The following is a 19,808-nucleotide window of genomic DNA, read 5'->3' as shown; positions in this document are numbered from 1 at the left end:
CTAGGAAAGAGACCAACTTTATGCTATACATCTGATACCCAAACACATGCATTAGTTTCTATGCTTCATACATTTATCAGCATTATCTACTATCTATAGAAAAATAAGATCCCAGTTTCTTAAAAATATAAACATTATCACCAACTTTCTGATAGCCAACATTTTTCCTTTAAAATAAAAATTTTTTGAAGTGTCTTTCACTTAGAAAAGATGTTAATTATGCAGAAAACTCAGTGTAGCTTTGAATCTCATAAATTGTCCCCCCTTCTGTAACAATATTTGTGGCACATTTCCCTCCATGTCCAAAATTCCCTTGAGGTAAGCAAAACACTCTTGTACCATCAGCCTGGCATATAGATAGAGCATGCCCAAAGTTGAACATAAAGTCTCTCTCCATCCTGAAAAAAAAAAAAAAAAAAAAACCTCTGCTTTTTTTCTACCTCTTATTTCATCTCATCACTAGCTAATAATGTAAATCCCAGACTCTCATTTTACTACTGGTGTTCACTAACTCCATGACATTTCCTCTCTCTGTTTTATCATCCTTCTCATCCTTTTTGCTGATTCTTGGGAAGACCCCAGAATCTATGATGAGTGCTATTACAATATCACTTGTCTATATCTTTATCTGAACTAGTTCGCATCTTAACTGTCAAAGTAAATCTAATCAAGTTAATCCTTCTGGAGATAACTCAAAGTCTTTCCCTTGTATATGGTACCCCAAATCACTGTTGTAGTGCCAGCACCTGGAGTGTGCCTTGCACAAACAAAACAAAACCATACACACGCATCAACAACAACAAGAAAAATTAAAACAGAAAAATAAAATTATTTGGATTCAGAAACTTTTGTTTAGGTATGTATGATTGAAGCAGTATAGACTTCATTTCATCCTTATAAATTAATCTATTCATTCATACAATATGAATTGGTTGAGTAATATGGAAGACTAGAATATCAGAGTGTTGAGCTGAAGACAAATATACAGTGTTGAGCTGAAGATAAATATCCAGCCAAGAGAGTTCTCTGTCCTCCCTGTTTTCCTAGACAAGCCACCAATTTACAAGAATAGGTATCCTGTCCTACACTCTCTAACAGAGAGAACAGAAGTTGACCACTGATGATAGTTTTAAGCCCTCATCAGCCTTGAGAAGATACCAGAGGAATTGATATCAAGCAGTTAATCAGCTAACATTTATCTGTTATTGTTTGTCTTCCCCCAAAATTGCTACCTGCTGACACTCAAATTTCTTTACCTTTGTCTTGTCACTTCTCTAAAAACATACTGGTATTTGTTGAAGATTCAACAAGAGCTAGAATTCTTGATGTCTTGCAGTCAGCAGGTTGATTGGTATCTTGGCAGGTCACACCCATCTCTGAGAGGCTATGTGGCTGCAGCAGGCCACCCTATCTCCGGTCCTGTGTTGGACCAGGCAGAGCTGCATAAGTCTCACATCTGTGGGTGTTCTTGGCCAGAGGAAATTTCTGCTGGAAATTCCCAAACACCAGATTCTCCTATTCACTAGCTTCAATGCTGATTTTTGGTTCACATATAGCCCACGGATGCCTCTTGAAAATTTTACTTCAAATCTTCCTTTTCAAAGTCAATGTCCTCCAAAATAAGATTTACCAAACACTAATGTTTTGCCAGATTCTAATAGACCATTTATGGAGAAGTAAAGATATATATATATATATATATATATATATATATATATATATATATATATATATATATATATATTTCCTTTAAGGTCAGAGAGTATTTGGAAATAGGATTGTAATACAAGGAGTTAACATGTTACATGGTTATTTCTCTTTTGTGAAATTTCAAAGACTTTAACATGTCATATAATGTGGATCTGCCAATGAAGATGAGTTATGTGATATTTCCCAAACATATGTGCCATTTTCCTCATATACAGAAAATTTGTTAATGTTTTGGTAAAACACTATTTGAGAAATCTGTTTCCATTCATTGGAGTTGTTTCAGAGATCACTGAAGAAATTGATTGAACATATTTTCTCAGTTCCCAGTTTATGTGTTAAATAATCTCTAGCCCATTTCTAATAGATAAAACTTTTATGTTTTGATATTATTCTATACCTTCTTAATAAACCAAAAAATAAGTATGTATTTTGTGGATGTAGTATCAAAATCTTCTTGAGCATGAAATTTTAGAAAAAGGTACAGAGAGCTAAAGTCTATTTTCAAAAATCTATTTTAAAAACTAAAAAAATATACAGAGATAATATTAAAACTTGGATAATCCATAACTCTTTCTTTTTGAAATATTTAATACTTACTTGGCCATGACTTATTTGCATGAGAGCTCTCAGATTTGCTTACATTTAACAATAATCATAGAGAAACCTAAAAAGGGGAACCAGCAGATGATGGGTACCTAAACTCTCAGAATAAGAGAGGAAAAAAAAAAGAAATATGAAAGACAAAAGGTCTGCACAGCAGAAATTAATTTAAATCCTATTTAAGTCAGATCTCATGAGAATTCACATATACATGAATACCAAGCATGAACTCCCCTCCCCAGCATTGTGAATCCCTACCTGGTTTTCAAAACACACATCAAAATGACACTAAAGTCTTTCTCCCCCTGAATTCTCTGGGAATATAGGTCTCATTTCTTTGATCCTGAAGGAGTGGACTAGTAATAGTACTCAGAGTCAAATTCTTAAAGTCTGAATGCATCTAGTTGACAGAGTAAGAAAACAAATTGACTTGTATTCCCTCCAGGAAGTTTACCAGACTGAATTGGTTGGGGGGAAAATTAGTTTGTGGGTCTTTTTATGTTTTTTTCTTTTTTTCCACACCAACCTGCTTTCACTTAATTCTCCTGTTTATACATTCTCCTGCTTCCAGATTTGAAAACAGAACATGATGTGAGCCCAGCAGTCCAGCTCAGAGTTGTGCACCATATTTTCTCTGTTTCACTTTCTCCTCCAGCCTCACCACCCGTCAGGCCCCTTGCCTATGTATTGGGGTAAAAGAGCAGAGAGAGAACTGAGATAAGGATCCTCATCCCTGGTACCCAACTGTCAAGAGCAACCCTGGATAGAAAGGATGAATTTCCAATGAGGGATAAGAGCCTCTTTCCAAGGGACATGGAGCCATCTCAATGTGGCCACTGGTTTGTTCAGATTTGAGTAGTGTGCTGGCCTGGAGCTGGGGGTTGCAGTGTCTCCAGCTGACTGAGGAGGAGAGGAATGAGAGGGTGTTGCTGCAGGTCCACAGTCATCATGGAGGCCAGCAGCTGTCGAAGTGCTAAAGAATGCCTGGGGCTTTTGGGGATGCTGAGTTGGTTCTGCACAGCAAGGGCCACACTGTCGCCTTTCTGAAACACCAAGTCACAAGGGCCATCCCCAAATGCCATGGCATAAAGCACACAACCTAGGGACTGCAGAGTCAGAGCCTGGCGATAACCCTCCACTTGGATACATGCTTGATTCATGGAACCCAAGTCCATTAAAACTGGCTTCCCCTCATCTCCAAGCAAGATATTGGTGGGCTTCAGGTCCCTATGGGCATAACCTTTGGTCTGAATGGTCTCAAGGCCTCTGAAGATACCCAACAGCAGCCAAGGATTTGATTCTCCAGTCAGGAAGTTGCCTTGGTCTTTCAGCCTTTCTACCTCATTCCACAGCGTGCCTCTCTTGAAGAAAGGTAGCAGCACCCAGGCCTCATGCTTAGCACCCCACTCTCTCAGACAGTAAGCCAAGAGGCAAAGAATGTTGGGGTGGTGGAAGAGGCGAGGCGTGTCTGTTTCCCACTGAGCCTCCTCCCGGTCCTGCTGCTCCTGCTACTGACACAGGATTCGATTCAGGGAGTAGAAGTGTCTGTCATGGAACCCCTCCACTAGGTCCACATAGCTGAACCCACCCTCCTCCAGTTTTTGGATGAAGAGGTAACGCTTATTGTCAATGATGACAGTTCCAGGAGAGCAGACACACAGGGCGTGTCCCATAATGTCTCAGTCATCCTTCTCAGGGTCAGACTTTGGCTGCAGAAAGGTTCATCCAGAGTGGGCTCTTCTAGGCGATGCCCTGGGGGCCCAGCGGATCTTGCTGGAAAGAAATCGAAGGCAGGTCGCGGGTCCAGCATAATCCAGACTGCCCTGGCTCCTCCCAAGCAGAGTGAAGCACCAGAGTTTGTGGGTCTTGAAATAAACAGACCCTCAGGCTCGAACTCCAACACAGCATATCCTAGAAGTCAGTGTAATTTGAATTCAAGACAAATGATGTTGAACACCAGTCATGCTAAATACTGGTCTGCATTTTGGATCACATTACTTAACCTGGTAGCCCTTTATTTTTCTGTTCAGCAAAAATAGAGGCTGAAATATCTGGTTGAACCTTATGAAATTGCATTTTTTTTTTGAAAAGCAAAATGCTCAAGTATTACAATTTTATGTGCTTCAATCTATTACTCACAGAGTAATTATGAAATTTTTTAGTGGAGAAACCCATATAAAGTATTTGGCCTGTTATTTCAGAGTAGTGGTAACAGGAAGCCATTATTATCTATATGATTTCCACCCAAAGCTCTCCTTATTTCTTTTTTCTTTTTATTTATATTATATCACAGCAGAATGCATTACAATTCTTATTACATGTATAGAGCACAATTTTTCATATCTCTGGTTGTATACAAAGTATAGTCACACCAATTCGTGTCTTCATACCTGTACTTTGGATAATAATGATCTTCACATTCCACCATCATTATTTCACATATAACGCTAACAGCTATAAAAAGAAGGCATTGATCACTTATTTGGATTTCTAAAGTTAAATCAGAAATTCTAAAATAAAAATTTCAGACTGAATGATCACTATACAGTGCTCGTCAACATTTTGCTGTTAGTGGGTTTACCTGCAATCCTGCCTTATTCAAGTTTTGCACTGCTGTGTGGCACTTGTACCTCTCAGTGTATGTGCTGTGTGTTTCAATTCTGCACATCAAATATCAGTTTTTAAGCATTTACCCATTCACACGAATTTTGGAACCTATTCCCTGGGTTATATTATATTTACATTCATTTGCATTTTTTAGAAAATTAAAAAGAAATTGTAATTGTAAAAATTAAAAGTCTTAGCATGTCTATTTTCATGGATATTTGATTCACAAACATACTAGCTTATGCCAGTAGATTTTCCTAAAGGATCAGACTCTCTTTCTAATCAAAAAGTTTAAGAACTCAAAAGAGATTTTTAAATAGAGAAAAGTAGCTTGTTGTCATTGTCCGAAACAAATCTAACAGCTGTTTGTTAACCACATGAGAGGAAAATATGTCTATTTTCATTGGTAACTACTTCTGGTGGTACTTTTAAGAGCCAAGTCTCTAATTTGGAAGAGGAAGAATGGAAATGGCAGGACGTTGTCTGACCACCTGGGTTGAGGTTTGGAAACAAAGTTGGAAATACATGTTACGCTTAGCATGGCTTCAGGCAAAAGTTTTATATTTCCTTTTCACCAGCTACACATGTCCCAGTTTGGCTGCAAATTGAAGACTCCTGGCTAACAAGAACAGGGGGGTATATTAAATCTTATTGTTTTCTGAATCTGAATCCCATAAAATACCAGAAAACCAATGGTACTGGCTATTTTAATTTCAAGGTTAGAAGTCAATGAGCATGATGGAAAAATCAAGAGTTGGCTCCGGCATTTGGGGGCTAGGAAGTCATCTGTTAGAACAAGGGAAATGAAGCATAAACTTCATCTCCAACATTATGTATGAAGTATTAGGACCTGGGCTTGACCACTGATGATCACTGTAAATTAGAGATTGGTATCCATAGCCTACCCTGAAGTGCACCTGCTCCCAGGGCCCTTCAAGCAAAGGCTGTTTGCTGTTAGTTAACATTTTTAAAAAAATTTCTTTGGTTGTCATCTTTCCTCTTAAATTTAATGAAGACTATTTATCCTAAAATCTACAAAAGATGCCACAGTAATGCTTATGTTTTCTTAATAGAGGAAATGGAACACTAAAAAAAGGATGATGGATGATTCTTTAATGACTACTTCTGAAGGACTTGAAGGGAGGTCTGTGCTTAAACCATAAGGCTTATGAATTGCCAGCTGGAGATAAGCAATCCAGTCATTCCTGTACAGGAAAGTTCTTTGGTCCTCTTCCTAATGCAATCTACAAATAATAGATTCCAATAATAATGAGTAGGGACACATTCACTTTCATTTTCTCCCCCTTGCTGGAACCTGCTGGAGATTGCTCTCGTCCTTGAACTGGACTCAGCTCTCCAGCATTCCCTATGGTCTGGCGTCTAGCGAAGGATGTAGCCCTCCATGTCTGGGCTTGCTCTCTACATGACAGTAGAAACTTCAGCTCTTTTCTAAACTGAAGATTCATGTATTCTTTTGGACTAGGAAGTGGCAATACAGCTCACTGTGGACTTGCTTATTTATGGTGAATCCCTATATATAAGACTTCTCTAGGTCAGGGAGAATGAAACCTATTCTTTTGTTTTCTCTTTAAAGATAAAAACTACTCATTAACTAGAAGAACCCAAGCAGTAGTTGTTCTAACAGCGAACAAGTCTATCTTCTGACTTCTAAAATAGAAACATACAGATTAACTGGTGATAGAAATTTCAAAATTAAGGACTATTACTTGAACAATTTTCAATTTTTATGATTTTTCATTTGCGGTGTTTAAAATTCCTTATAAAAGGAACATTAATGTCCAGGAATCCTGTGAAGCTCTACTTTTCAGGGAGAGAGAATTTGCCCTTCTTTCCACATTATAATATCTTCCTTTCACTTTCTAATATCCTATTCAGATCTTTCTTTTTCCCTGCTCTGTGTTGGTGGAAAGGATCTGGAGAAACTTTCCTTAGCCTACCAGCTGAAACTTTGACTTAGGGCTTCTGAATTCACAGATGTTTTTATCTCCTATATTAGCAAATGTGGCAATGAAAAATTCAGGTCTCTGTGGACGGTATGTTGAAAGGTGGCTGTCAAAGCTTCTTGGAAATCATGTGGATGAGAGATTGCTTATGGACATGCTGAGTCTGGAATGTCACTTACACAAGTCTTCTCTTCTACCATTTTATTTTGTCGGCACAAGGAAAACTTACTTGAACACAAACTAATACATATATAATTTTTAAAATGTCAGAATTAGAACAGTAGTTATGAAAGTCAGAGCAGTAGTTCAGTTATGATTATTATTTTCCTGACTTATAAAAGAAAGCATGTATTCATGAACTGAATTCATTCCCACAAATATCAAGACTGTATTGTTTTGCTAGAGACCTCAGATTATTCCTGGCCCATGAAAGTCAAATTGACTACAAAATTTTCAATTATCGAGAACTGAATTCTTAGTCTTTCTATTATTAATATATGAGTAGGAAGAATGAAAAATACTTAAAACTAGATGCTCAGAGATTGGAAAGCATAAGAAATCCCATTTTGAAATCATAGGAGCCAGAGTAAACTCTTTTCTCTGAATGTGGAAACAGGTTCATGGATCATTCAGCCATGGTCAAGGAGAAACATCACTGGATGGAGTTAAACAGGCAATGTACCTTTATTCAGCACTATTGCAAAAGAAGAGACTGAACTCAAATCTATTGAAACAAAATATTGAAATATATTTTTAAATAGGGGTGAGCTAGATAAAAAATACCCGTGAAAGTTAGTGGGAATTTGGTCAAAGTGATAAGTCTATCTATTGTTTGTAAATTGTTGCATATGGAATTTAGAAGTTAGGTTCCTGGTTTCCCACAGGGACAGGAAAGAGAAATTCTATCATCCTTGATGATGGTGATGATGATGATGATGACGATGACAATGACTACATTTTAAAGGGATGGCTCCCGGGTCTTTGAGAAAGATATTCCTGAGTTTTAACACTTGCAAGTTGCTTTTATGATTTATACCCTAAGGGGCAGAGACAAAATTGTCAATTAGTAAGCATTTTAAAGTAAATGCATGAAGAAAAGGAAGTATTCTAAAACAAACACTTGAAGAAAATGGATTTCAGGGTTCTACAGGCATGAAGAAATCTGTCTAAAATTTAGTCAAGCTCAGGGTAAACTTAAGACCATCTTAATCACAATTCCACCAATGAAAGTCACAGCCAGGGCAATTATCACAGTGACAAATTATCTAAACTGCCTGCCCAACTCAACTCTTAAGGACTAATATATCTGTTCACTTCACAAATACAAAAGCAAATGTTTTGATACCTCACCTCAAATATTTAAATGTACTAAACTCAAATTATTTTTATTATGATTAGAGATGCTATTTCAGTAGCAAAGTATTTTATGAAAAATTTTTTGGGTGTCCATTAAGAGTTTGATGTGGTTATATCATGTTTGTATGATTTGAAATATTTTTTTAAAGTTTTTTTTAAATGAAATTATTTTACTTTATTTTTCTGTAATTTTTTATTTATAAGCAGCAGAAAGCATTACAATTCTTATTACATAGAGCACAATTTTTTATATCTCTGGTTGTATACATAGTATTTTCACACCAATTTGTGTCTTCATACATGTACTTTGGATAGTAATGATCATCACATTCCACTGTCATTAATTAGTGCATGCCCCTCCTTTACCCTTCAACCCCTCTGCCTTATCTAGAGTTTGTTTATTTCTCCCATGCTCCCTCTCCCTATCCCACTCTGAATCAGTCTCCTTATATCAGAGAAAACATTTGGTATTTGTTTTTGGGGGGATTGGATAACTTCACTTAGCATTATCTTCTCTAACTCCATCCATTTGCCTTCAAATGCCATGATTTTATTCTCTTTTATTGCTGAGTAATATTCCATTATGTATATATGACACATTTTTTTATCCATTCATCTACTGAAGGGCATCAATAAATGGGATGGACTCAAACTACAAAGCTTCTTCTTAGCAAAAGAAATGATCTGTGAGGTGAATAGAGAGCCTACATCTTGGGAGCAAACCTTTACCCTCACAATCAGATAGAGCATTAATCACTAGGGTACATAAAGAACTCAAAAAGCTAAACACAAAAAACAGCAAATATTTTTAAAAGTTTTAAACTTTGTCATTAACACAGATTTTAAAGAGTATTTGATGATGATATCCATGAAAGCAAAAATGAGATAAGAGTGGAAGTCAGTGAATGATCTTGATAAACCATCTCTGATTTAGTTAGTGAACTCCAGGAACAGCAAAGATGATTTGCTGCTCAGTAATAAAAACTGCATCATAAACTGTGTTTTAGTCAGCTTTATAAAAACTGCATCATAAACTGTGTTTTAGTCAGCTTTTTCTCTGCTGTGACCAAAAGACCTGACAAGAACAATTAAAGGAGAATAAGTTTATTTTCAGGCTCATGGTTTCAGAGGTCTCAATCAGTGCTATTCTTCAGGGCTAAAAGTGAGGCAGAATATTATGGTGGAAGAGTGTGGTGGAAGAAATCAGCTCAGGACATTATCAGGAAGTAGAGACACACTTCAATTGCCAAATACAAAATATATATTGTATGCCCCCAATACCCACCTCCTCCAGCCACCCCCCTACCTGCCCCCAGTTACCATTCAGTTAATCTCTATCAAGGATTAATTCACGAATTGAGTTAAGGCTTTAATAATACAATTATTTTACCTCTGAATGTTCTTGCATTGTCTCACTTTGTGGGGAACATCTAATATCCAAACCATAACAGATTGCCAATATAGAAATCTTCCCAATCAGCTTCAAGAGGTTCTCCAGCCAGAATTACCCTAGAATTCTTCATGTACATGAGTGTTCAATTCACCCATAGTCTATGCACATATATATAGTCCTATAGAATTGCCTCACATTTGATTTCAAAGACACCTGGATGGTCTTCTTTGTCAAAATACTATCTCCTATACACAGAATTCCCCAGGAGAAAACAACACCATTAATGAGTACTCATTTTTGCAATTTTTTGGTAATTGTCTATCTTTTCTTAGAACATGTTTTAATGGTTATGCCTGGTCATGTTTGGTTCTCTTGGTCTGCTAGTCTGCAGCTACAGCAGTCAGTGAACTGCATTCCCCATTCTCTCTCCCTTTAGTGCAGTACACAAGATTCTCTCTGCCTGTCTAATCTCTTTTACAAATTAATACAGATCATTAGGTATTTTACACATCAACACAAAGATGATGTTTTCTTACATTTTCCTTTGCTATCCCCAGTGATATTCTAAAGTTATTTTTTACCTCTTCTGTCCATATGCACATTACTAGTCATTCCAAATTTCTCAAATAGGACTTCGCACATCATGATAAATATCTATCTGGTAGATTGGGGTGTGGTAATAAATGCATTCAAACCTTGTTGTTGGCTTATAAAGTAAAATCTAATTATTTAGTATTAGAAACTTCTTACACACAATCCATGCTGATCTATAGAAAAATATTCAATTTTAATGTCATTGTTTAAGTTTATATTTTCCAAAATAGAAATATAAAATTATCTTCTAGATGTAAATATCAAATGTGATTCTATACTTGTATGTGTTTTTGCATAAACACACAATTTTGTGTGTGTGTGTGTGTGTGTGTGTGTGTGTTAACAAAGATTCTTTTCTTGGCCAAAATTTAATCAGGCTTCTCAACTTCTCCTAGGCCCACATGTACTTTCTTGCAAAACTAAGTTTTAGCAATCTCTGTTAAGTCAACCTAGCAAGAACATCGCACCCTCAGTCACTCTAAATCTGAGATCATTTTCCTTATCCTCTATCCTCTAGGCAATGCCTCATCATGCTGGGCTGTCTTTAGCAAGAATCATATTAACTATATTTGGCCAGAATTCCCCTTACCCTTGATGTATCTGCTTAATAATTTCATATTCACTGAATCTTCCCACCTGGTCCTTGGATATGAATTCTCACTTGTCCATCTTGTATTTAGTCTTCAGCACAATCTCTTGCCTCCCTTTTCCTCACTGCAAGACCTCAATGCACTGGTTCCTATATCTATTGTGATGGTTTTGAATAAAGTCTCCTTTAGCATGCATCAACAAATATCACAGAATATTTTTCTTTGAAAGTACAGATTGATGTGTACACACACACATACACACACACACACACCCCCACACACCACACATTGCTTAGCCTAGTATTTGGGTTTTGCTAAGAATTTAATATATTTTAGGTATAACGATTGTTTTTCTTATTATTATTATGCACCATGATTTGGATAAGTATTCCCCAAAGTTCCATGTGCTTGATACCTGAGTTGTGGCACTATAAGGAGTTAATAAAAACTTTAAGAGATGGGACCTAGTAGGAGGTCTTTAAGTCGTTGGAGGAATTCCCTTAAAGAAAATAGTGAGACCCCAAGTCTCATTCTCTTCAGGATAAGAAAGGAGAGGATTTTATCTACCACGTGTTTCTGCCATGATATGCTTCCTCACTACAGGCCCAAAGGAACTGAAATCTCCAAAACTGTGAGCCCAAATAAACTTTATCTTTAAGTTAATTATTCTCGTTTTTTGTTATAGTGTCAGAAAGTTAGCTAACAGACTGTATAAATATGGCATTAGTTTTTAAAATGATAATCCTAGATGTTATCTTATCTGGATAATTAACAAATGTTTCAAAATAGAACTTGAAAAAAGAGAATTAGTAGAGAGATGGCATTCCAGACTCACAGTGTTGGAATGTGAAAGACACGATGTCGATGTACAAAATGGTGACACTTAGTTTGGTGAGATCATGCATTTGGCAAGGCAGCAAAGAGAGAGATGAGTATTAAAAGATATTTGCTATGGGAAATTTATGGAAGGGTTTTGAATCCAGACTACACTGCAGTCATTTTTGTTGTAAAGTTAAATGTTAAAGCCCTCTATTAAAATAATATATAAACCAATGAAGCTGTGTGCTGGAACAAGTTAGTTATTAATTACTTGTGGTTAGGTTAATGTTTATGAGGGAAACAAAGAAAATGAATAAAATTTGGACTGGAGATCAGACCACTCAATGAAAACTCTCAAGGTATAAGTGATCAAGTTTGAACTGTATTAGAAGACAAGCCTGAGGTCCAGTGCTGCAGTAGGGGCGTCTCACTGTCTCGTGTGGAAACAACATCTTGAAACTTTCCTGTGAGAAAAATCTGGGTCACAATGAACAAGCTGAATACACTAACCAGCTAGCTGCAGGGAGGTAACAGTCAGCTTTCCAGACTCATGCTCCAGCAGGGCAGGTCTGACAAGTTCAATGCAGTGACCCATCCTCTGAGAAACACAGCTCTAAGAGTGTTTCACAGGAGACCTTTACTTTAAGAGTCTTAATACTAGACATGAGGGGGAAGACTTTATGGCCTAATTACCTCTTAAAGGTCCCACCTCTTAATACTATCACATTGTAAAAATTGAATTTTGAAAAAGGCGCAAGTTGAATCAAAACATTACTGTTTTACCCAACTGCTAAGTTATTCCTTTCATGAAGCAATGAGATGAGTATAAAGAGAACTTGATTTTGTAGAAAACAAGGATCTTCTAGGGAATTACTAGTAAGGTGACATTAGAGTTCTTCATTTTAGCATTGTGAAACATTTATATTAAACATGATTGTTGTTGAAAATAGAGCCTACATGCATATGTTTCAGAAATAAGAGCAGAATTAAAATCACAATTATTTAACACATAATTTAGCCAATTTATTGGAAGTAACTGTATTTAAAAGTTGTACAAAATAGTGTGACTCTATGCCAGAGTTTACAAGTCAGAATATAAAATCTAATGAATCCTTTTCTCAATAAGAATAAGAAATATGAAAATATATAAAAGTATATGAAACATTATCTCAGTGAAACATGCATAGAAATTTTTGTTGAAAGAGAACATGCAGGTTTGAAGAAAAGGAGAACTGGTAGAGTATATTTGAATAAGTAGATTAAAGAGTTTAAATGCAGATTTTCTTTAAATGCATTCACCTGTGGTTAATAAAACTATAATAACAATTAAAATTAATTTCGCCACAAAAAAAGACAAAAATGATAATATGTGGATCATCCGGAAGAAGGATGAAAGACTGTATACATGATGTTATAGCACTGAGTGCATCATGGGCCACAGATGCCAAGCTCAAAGGTCAAACTGAGTAGACTAATGAAGGGGATGGTTATGAGGGATGGGCCCAGTTAGGAGTGTCATCACAGGGTAGCAGACCCCCCAGAGACTGGCAGTAATTGAAAATCACTTGGGTAGGCTTGAAAGGATAGGAGAGGAAACTGGGTCAGTGGAACCTGAGAAGAGCTCATTGCCTGAAGGGGGATGGCTTTTTGAGAGGATTTGTCCTATAGACTGTAGTCACTATCGGAACGATTGGGACAACAGCACGGGGAGGGGACAGTTGCCTGAACGTTTTCTCCTCCAGTACCCTTGGCTCTGCCATCCATAGTCCAAACCCAATAAGGAGCTGCAGGATAGAGATCAACAGGTCAGGCCAACAGGCATGGATGAGAAACGCTGAGTTAAAGGTGCCCCCTTCCACATTCAATTGTGCAATGTGATGGTATTGGGAAGAGGGGTCTTTAAGAGGTAATTAAGTCATGAAGTCTCCTCCTTCATGTCTAGGATTAAGGCTCCTAATAAAGAAAGCTTCATGTAGCTTTTGGCTGTCTTCCCCACTCTACTTTGCCACAGTTTGAAGGCACAGAGATCACTCATACTTATAAATATAGTAAAAATAATAAAACATGATGAAATTTTACATATGAATAATACATATATGGAAATATTGATATGTCTATGCGATCATAAACAAATAGAATACGAATAGTCTTTGATTCGTAATGGAGTTATGTCCTGATGATCTCACCTTAAGTTCAGTCTGTTCTAGTTGAAAATACTCTCATGACCATGTGTCTCAGTAGCAGCCCCAGCTCACTGTCACTTGAACAGCATAAAAGAGATTATTTTATTGTATATCAATAACCTGGGGAAAGATCAAACTTTAAAATACAAAGTGTAGTTTCTACTGGATGTGTATCAATTTCATTTCATCATAAAGTTGAAAAATCGTCAATCAAACCATGGTAGGTCAAGGGACTCTCTATGCAGCAGAAAAATTTTTAGAAATCTATCCTTGTGGATTAGTAGGGAAAAAAAAAATTTACCCAAATCCCAGTGACTGACAATGACAAAGGCTTGCTTCTTGCTTTCCTCACATGCACAATGCAAATCAAAAGGGCTTTGCTCCACATTGCCTTCCCTCTTGCCCTTGGCTTTTGGAACACAGCTAATCTGGGATGTTTACTGACTGCTCTCTTGGCAGAGGAGGAAGGAACATGGGGCTCTGTGTGCTTCCTCATCAAGCTTTGAAAAAACCCTGTAGAAAGCACAGATGTCGTGCCTGCTTTCATTTCACTGGCTTGGGATCATGTGGTCAAGTCCCTTGTCACACTGGTAGGTGGAAGCATTCTTGGAGGGAAGCAGAATCTGTGAAAGTTTTGTTTTGCGAGTGAATGATAGAACTCATCAGATGTTTTTTTTTTTTTTTCTGAGTTAATATATGATAATGAAAGCATGACAAAGGAGCCTTACGTCCATCTAAAATCTTGCTTATATAAATATGGTAAACTGAAGACAGAAGAAAGCTAGAACAATATATGGATTTTATTAGTGAAGAAAATGAGTCTCAGAAAGATGAAATGATGTACCTAACGTCATAGTATTAATCAATTAGTGTTTTATGTAGCTTCTTTCTAACGCCATTCACTTCATGAATAGTCTTTGTAGTATGCTGTTGAATAAGAAGGAGCTTATCTGTCTGTGAACTTGTCACTCACTTCCTATTGCAGGTTAGGATCAACGTTGACCTCATTTGTAAATATGAGTTACAATGCATTTTAGGGAAGTGGAGGGGAATAACTATTAACCCATTGCTCTCCAATCTCTCTTCCATACCTGGTCTTACATAAAAGAGAAAAAACATCAAAGAGAAAGAGCACTTGGAATTTGGCTGGAAGAGAGGGATGCAGACACCAGATTCAAGTTGCAAAAAATCACTGATTTTTTCCCCATAAATTTTATCTGACATACTATGATAAGCAACTATTTTCTGTGCCATGATTTTTTAAAATAGAGAATTATAAATGAGACAAAAATTAATTAATCTAATTGGGTAGATAAGAGGCCAGAACTCTTAATAATGTTCTTAACCACTTTGTTGCAGAGCTTACTCAGAAACCCACTGTTTTCATTCATGCTTTGAAACCACTGAGAATTATTTGACTTCTCTGTTTAAAATAACAGGCCAAATTGCATCCCTGGAAAGAAATAACTGAAATGGCAGCTTTCCCTTCATCGCCTCACAGGATAATATGATGCTAATTATCTATTGCCTTCATCCTTTAGAAAGATGCAGAGAGATTAGCCTCCTGGGAATCACTACCCTTTATAAAATAATTAACTATGATGTGTTATATTGCCAGATTTGAGAAATTGATAGAGTTATAGGTTATGCTCTAATTTGTTGGCTTTTTCTCATCTGACAAAACAAAAGTAACTCAAAAGTACAATGGCCACTCTTATATTTATTGTGTGTCTGTAGGTAAGTAAACTTTGAGTTTGCAACTATACTTGAAACTTACAATGATTTCTGGAGTCTGATTTTGTGTGACATTTATTCTTAACTGCCCCTAATAAAAGAACACTCAAAACGGCTTCTAACCTCCAGCTCAGTCTGTGTGGCATTATCAAGATCATGATAGAACAGAGCTTTTAGGAACTTAATGAGGCCAAGCAGTTAGACAAACAATGATTAATTTATCGGAAAGTCACCTGGAAGTTACAGTGAACATAGTATTGCAATATAGGAAGAAAGATGACTCAAAGGAAAAAGTCTGGTTTGTTTTCCTTTTATTTCATTTTATTTATTTCAGATGCTCAGGACCAATAAGGATTTCCCACTGAATTACCACTCATCTGACAAGGCAGTGGGGGATATTTTAATTATTGTGTTTAGAAAAAAGTCTGTTTCAACTACGTTAGAGCAATGAGTGTGACACTCATCTGAGCTCATGAGGCTAACTGAATGTCTCTTATTTGTGAGTGTTTGCGTTTTTATTTTTTACTGTTTTTACTAGAATATTGTTCTTAAGGGAAATACTTGCCTAGAATCATGAAAATTCCACCTATGATCATCAGAGTTCTCTCTGCTAGGCCACATCTATTCTTACACAGGTACTCTCATGTCTTATGAGAGAAATGTCAGGTCAAACAGACAGCTAAATGTATACAACCAAAGAGTGTTCCTCCTTGCAGGCCACCCCAACCTTCCTCAAATGTGTTAAAGGCTGGTTTGGGATAGGGAGGTACTCGTCCAGAGATTGCAAACCGGCTTACATATCCATTGTGGAAAAACAGCAACAAAAACTGAAGAGAAATATGTTGCTAAACATAGTAAATACTTGCATATGCTTTAAAAAACCTGTTGTTTTATTATCTACCATTTCTTCCCTCTGGGTTTTAATGCATGCAATAAAAATTTGACTGCATTTACACAAATATTTCCCTTTTCTAAGGGATGATTTTTGCCTAAAATAACCTAAATGAATATTTGGGGGTGTCCCAAATTGGTTGCTATGTCAAATAAATCACATCTACTATTTTGCAATTTTGGCTATTAAAACATATTAGAAAATATGGCCTGTCACCCTGTTGGCAGGAATGCATGATTAAGCAGCTTGGTGAATAGAACGAGCAGGTGCTGGGATGAATATCAGAAAACCCATCCATCTTAATGCTTCTGGGGAAAAACACATCTTTCAGGAGTAGGATACTGTTTTCTTGTTTCAGCAGTTCAGTGCATTTGGAGGGATTTTTGGGTTTTCTCTAATCATTTTAAGTCAGGTAATGTGGGAGACAATCACATACTGAATTGCTTATAGTGTGTTTGCTGTCTTACTGTTGAATTGTGCCAAGCATGGGTGGGATAGAGAGCTGATCCCTATATTTTTGGCATTCCTGAATTGCATCTCTTATTTAGGTTCTGAGGGATAAACTTAGATTATAAACTATACATCTATAAGTATGTCTGAATCCTTAATATCACATTTCTTACACATAACAATTATATTAATTGAATGATTGAATGAAATATTATAGTTAGTTCAGTAGAAAGACAGTACCCTAGAAAGTATCATCCTCTCCCTGGAAGGTCTTTCTATGCTCTCTCCTGTATATTTGTCCTATGCTAATTTGTTCTTTAAATTTTACATAAAATACTTCCTTTGAAATAAATCCATCTTTGGACACACCAAAGATAGGTAATCATCCTCTCCACTGAACTATTTAAAACTAATATATACATTTTACATTGATAAATTAGCATAAATATGCATTCTTTTCTGTAATTGGAAAGAACTCTTCTGGGCATAGAATAGACATTTATTCTCTCCAATGTATTCTTTATTTAGCACAGATCATGTCATCCTTTTTATATACCATTAGATAAATGCAAGAATGGGTAGATGGGTTAAAAATGATACGGTATCTATACATCTGAATTGCCAGACTAACATCAGTTGAATGTGATATCTGAGCTACTAGCTTATCTTCCAGTTACTTAGAAAGAATTCATTGACATCGAAGACATCCTTTTTTCTAAATCCTGAAAAATGGGAATAAGGAATATCATTTAGAGCAAATATCATTGCTATTGAGCTAAAATTTGGTCTGATTTATCCAGTGTAATTTAGATAAATACATTACTAGGAATGAGAAGTGAGAATAGAAGTGTAGATAGGAATCAAGAATAAAGGTTTGATTCCATCGCTATGGAAAATTAAAAGACAAAGAGATATTTTTATTTGTTTATTTGCCTTTTAAGCAAAAGATTAATGAGATATGCCTTTGATTTATTATGAACATTATGGCAGCCATGCAGCAAAATGACTGGAATGATTATAAACCCATTACCATGGTGCAAAGACAGGAAGTTCAAATGAAAGATAAGGAGGACATCTGGAAAGGTGAGAGGAAGCATGAATTTAAAAAGTCACACTTAAAGTTACATTGAAATTATAATCAACAAAATATGGTTACTAATTACATAGGCTTGAGAGACATATGGTCTCCATGGGGAGTTATTGTTTAGTGGTTACAAAGGTTTATTTAGGGTGACGAAAAAATTGAAAATTGATGTAAATATGGTTAAATGCAATTTTTAATATATACAGTCTACCACAATTTTTAAAAATATCTGAGAATCATTGACTGCAAAATAGTTTGTAATTTAGCTAGGCTCATTTTGATTATAATCCCAGTGACTTGGGAGGATGTGGTAGAAGGATCACAAGTTTGAGGCCAACCTTCATCTAGTAAAATTCTGTCTCAAAAAAATGAAAAAGGACTGGGAAAATAGCTCAGTGGCAAAGTGCCCATGAACTCAATCCTCAGCACTTAAAAAGAAAAAAAAAAAGAGCTTTGTAATTTATTTAAGAAGACAGAGATATAAGAGATAGTCTAAAATTTACAATAATATCATTTTGCCTTACCATTTTATTCCCTTTCTCCCCTAGTGTACACTGCATGTACAATCACAAAAATACAGATAAACATATACACGTGCCCGATTGCCAGGCAAATAAGTCTTTTTTTGTATTATATGGCCTTAACATAATTGTTTATCAAATTTCTGCAATCCTTGGTTTGGTCCTTATTTTCTCTTGCCAAGTTCACTTAGTCTCTTAATTTAGTCCCCTGTCTTTAGGCTTGTAGCCACTCTGTACAGTTGTCTTATTGAAATTCTTTTCAGATTATTCATCTGCATGAGACCTTCAACGGCTCTCCATTGCTATCTTGTTTTGTCTGCATGCTCAGATCATGGAATTTATTATAGAAACTTTTCATCAAAAAAGTTTTTCTCATTGTGCAGGGCTGCAATCACTGATTTCACCATAAAAAATATATTCCATTGACCTCTGTGTGTATTGTTCTGTCCATTTAGAACAAACTATAGCATCTATCCTTTTAGGAAAGAAATTTGCATTTTCTCTCTTTATATAATCCATATTTTAATTAAACTATTGCACTTATAAGAGAATACACTCACCCAATCCTTTATGCATCCATTTTCTACTGAACTATACAAAGTTTGAGGACAGAGTGTGTCTTATTCATCTTTGAAACCTCAACACTGAATAAATTTGCATTGGATAAATACGGGAATAAATTGATAGATAAAAGAAGAGAAGATCATTTCCAGCTAAAGGGAAAAGACTTTATAGATAAAAGACAACTTCACTTTTAAAACCGCAGGGCAATCAGTCTATATACTGCCTAAGAGCTGTTTCTGAGCAGTGACCCTTTGAATTTATCCGTTGGCCACATCAGTAGCAGAATCTATCTGCATAGTGACAGCTAACATGTTAGAGACTTCGGATATTTTCATTCTCTTAAGCAGGCTACATGTTCTCTACAAAATCTCATTTAAAATGGGGCTGTTCATCATATTTTCTTACAATAGATTTTGCAGCCAACATTAATACCTCAATATATTTAATCCTCATAAATTCATGCAGGTCAAACTGAATTAACAATAGTCAGTTTCAAACACTTCCTAATAAATCAGATTTTTTTATATAGTGACATATTCAACAAATATAAGTTAGTGAATCTGTGAAGTTGTATGTCCAAAATCACATCCTGAAATCGGTCTATTGAAGTCAATTAGTAAGTCATAGCTTGACCTGTCTAGGTTTTTACACTCAAAAACGACATCTGACCAAGTTTCCTAATATTATCATTCCTCAGAAAAATAAAAAGACAATTTGAAAGATCCAACTTCAGGGCTGAAATAGTCT

At 36.1% G+C, this 19,808-nt stretch overlaps 1 pseudogene; it reads right to left on the bottom strand.

Moving 5' to 3' along the window:
• Positions 1–3,155: 3,155 nt before the first annotated feature.
• On the bottom strand, positions 3,156–3,983 carry LOC143380620 (serine/threonine-protein kinase 16 pseudogene; annotated as a pseudogene).
• Positions 3,984–19,808: the final 15,825 nt, after the last annotated feature.

This window comes from Callospermophilus lateralis, chromosome 14, assembly GCF_048772815.1.
Source record: "Callospermophilus lateralis isolate mCalLat2 chromosome 14, mCalLat2.hap1, whole genome shotgun sequence".
Lineage (NCBI taxonomy): Eukaryota > Metazoa > Chordata > Mammalia > Rodentia > Sciuridae > Callospermophilus > Callospermophilus lateralis.
Note: the sequence above shows the minus strand (reverse complement) of the source record. Positions and strands in the feature narration are given on the sequence as shown.